This window comes from Sorex fumeus, unplaced genomic scaffold (assembly GCF_029834395.1).
Source record: "Sorex fumeus unplaced genomic scaffold, SorFum_2.1 ptg000033l, whole genome shotgun sequence".
In the NCBI taxonomy this organism is placed as follows: Eukaryota; Metazoa; Chordata; class Mammalia; order Eulipotyphla; family Soricidae; genus Sorex; species Sorex fumeus.
The window spans coordinates 8,663,018-8,666,229 of NW_026606090.1; the positions used below are offsets into that span (position 1 = coordinate 8,663,018).

At 46.5% G+C, this 3,212-nt stretch overlaps 1 pseudogene; it reads left to right on the top strand.

The window, feature by feature from the left end:
• Positions 1 to 1,167: 1,167 nt before the first annotated feature.
• On the top strand, positions 1,168 to 2,623 carry LOC130025974 (stress-induced-phosphoprotein 1-like; annotated as a pseudogene).
• The last annotated feature ends 589 nt before the right edge of the window (positions 2,624 to 3,212 follow it).

A 3,212-nucleotide genomic window follows, 5' to 3' on the forward strand; every position in this document is an offset into this window, starting at 1 on the left:
TTAGACTTTACTTAAAATATTGTAAGTGCCGTTTCTGTTCTTCTGAAAATGAATCTAGCAACAATTCTACAGCCTGGTTTAGAAGGTTCTGCATGACTCTGCTTCCTCCCAAGAGACTGCTTTGTACTCTCCCCTGGTCATACTGCTTTTGGTTCCCTGTGGACTCACCAGACTCACGGGGATCACACTTTCACACAGCCCTTTAATCTGCTCATAACTTATTTTCCTCCTATTCATTTGTTTTCTTTTGTTATGGGGTCTCACCTGTCATTGCTCAAGGGTCATTTTCGGTAGTGCTTAAGGGACCATGTGGTACAAGGGATGAATACAGGCCCTGGCATGCAACATATGTGCACTAGCCCTTTTTGTTTGTTTGGAGGTTAAATCTCCACTTATTTTTTCGGTGTTTAAGAATTTAGACTAGAACCAGACTGTTTTGGCTTGCAAACTTTTTTCTATTCCTTACTGGCTCTTTGACCCCAGGCCAAATATTTAATTATTCTTTACTTCAATTTCCTCCTCTGTAAAGTGACACAGTGATGATATAAATAAATGGGTTGATGGTTTGTGTCAAACTCATAAATTAGTACCTGGCATACAGAATTACTATTTGTAAGAACTGGTATTTAGTTAGTTGCTTGTCAGTTTTCAGCTTAGACAACTATTTTTTTTTTCCAGATTAGGTTCTCCCTACTTCAACTTAAAATCAAATACCTTTTTTCTACTTTTATTCACAGCACTAATCATCACTTAATCACTTAATCACTTAACTTCCCGTTAGTCGTTGATTTGCTTGGGCGGGCACCAGTAACGTCTCCATTTGTCCCTGTCGCGTGCTAGTGTAGCCCAATGGCGTCTGTTTACTCTGGGAACATGAAGAGCCTCAAACTGACCGTTCATGATCTTGATGAAGAAGTCTGACCATCTGGTAGGTGGGCGGCCACACGGTCTTTTGACATCCTGTGGAATCCAGTCAGTAACAGCTCTAGTCCAGCGGTCATCTTTAAATCTCATTACATGACCAGCCCATCTGATTTTTGACACCTTGGCAAATGAGACAGCATCCCTGATTCTTGATCGTCGATGGATGTCAGAACTCCGGATTCTTTCTCTCATTTGAGTGAAACGTGATATTCCAAGCATAGCTCTTTCAATTCCTAGTACAATAATAAACAAAAATAATATGCCAAGAAGGGGGACTACCAGTGGGCCTATGAGGACGGCTGCAAGACCGTGGGCTTGAAGACGGACTGGGGCAAGGGCTATTCTTGAAAAGCAGCAGCTCTCGAGTTCTTAAACCGATTTGAGGAAGCCAAGCAAACCTATGAGGAGGGCTTGAAATACGAAGCGAATAACCCACAGCTCAAAGAGGGGCTGCAGAACATGGAGGCCCGCCTGGCAGAAAAGAAATTCATGAACCCCTTCAACATGCCCAATCTGTACCAGAGGCTGGAGAACAATCCCAGGACAAAACCACTGCTCGCTGATCCAACCTACCGGGAACTGGTAGAGCAGCTGCGAAACAAGCCGGCCGACCTGGGCATGAAACTTACTCAGCGTGCTCCTGGGAGTGGACCTGGGCAACATGGAGGAAGAGGAAGAGGTCATGCCCCCGCCCCCGCCACCCCCGCCCAAGAAGGAGACCAAGCCCAAGCCCATGGAGGAAAATCTCCCCGAGAATAAGAAACAGGCCTTAAAAGGAAAGGAGCTGGGCAACGATGCCTACAAGAAGAAGGACTTCGACGCGGCCTTGAAGCACTACGACGTGGCCCGCGAGCTGGACCCCACCAACGTGACCTACCTGACCAACCAAGCAGTGGTGTACTTCGAGAAGGGTGACTATGGTCAGTGCCGAGAGCTCTGCGAGAAGGCCATCGAAGTGGGCCGGGAAAACCGTGAAGACTACCGGCAGATCGCCAAAGCTTATGCTCGAATTGGCAACTCCTACTTCAAGGAAGAGCAGTACAAAGACGCTGTGCACTTCTACAACAAGTCTCTGGCCGAGCACCAAACCCCTGATGTGCTCAAGAAATGCCAGCAGGCAGAGAAGATATTGAAGGAGCAAGAACGGCTAGCCTACATCAACCCCGACCTGGCTCTGGAGGAGAAGAACAAAGGCAATGAGTGTTTTCAGAAAGGGGACTATCCCCAGGCCATGAAGCATTACACGGAAGCCATCAAACGGACTCCCAGAGAGGCCAAATTATACAGCAACCGAGCTGCCTGCTACACCAAACTCCTGGAGTTCCAGCTGGCACTCAAGGACTGCGAGGAGTGCATCCAGCTGGAGCCCACCTTCATCAATGGGTACACGCGGAAAGCAGCAGCGCTGGAGGCCATGAAGGACTACTCCAAGGCCATGGACGTCTACCAGGAGGCCCTTGACCTGGACTCCAACTGCAAGGACTTGGTGGATGGCTACCAGCGCTGCATGATGTCCCAGTACAACCGACACGACAGCCCTGAGGACGTGAAGAGAAGGGCCATGGCCGACCCCGAGGTGCAGCAGATCATGAGTGACCCAGCCATGCGGCTCATCCTGAAGCAGATGCAGAAGGACCCCCAGGCACTCAGCGAACACTTGAAGAATCCTGTAATAGCACAGAAGATCCAGAAGCACTAATAATACACGTGGTTTATGTGATGCTTTTTTATTACCCAGGTACATAGATGTTTCTTCTACTCTTTTACAGTTTTGTTGAGATATAATTGACATACAACAGCATATTATATTATTTTAAATAATTTAAAAATGTTTAAATTGTAAGGTAAAGGTAAAGGCCCTCCCGTTGATCGTCGATTTGCTTGAGCGGGCCCAGTAACATCTCCATTGGAGACTTTGTTGTTACTGTGTCTGGCATATCGAATACTCTCGGTAGCTTGCAGGGCTCTCCGAGAGGGGCGGAGGAATCGAACTCGGGTCGGCCATGTTGGCCGCTTGTAAGGCGAACGCCCTACCCGCTGTGCTAGTTTAAATTGTATTCTTTAAATATTTAAAGAACTTTTTTTTAACTTTGTTTTTATTCTCCTTACTTTCCTGTTTCACAGTCTCCAGGGGTCTTTTAATTTCTTTTGTCTTAACTGTAAAATTACTAGTTCTCAATTAATACTTATAGTTAAGTCAAATGGTTATAATAGAATTAATGACTGTAGTTTTAATGTACAATGTTAATGCATCACCTCCAAAGTGCCGGGTCACTCCGCCACTGAAG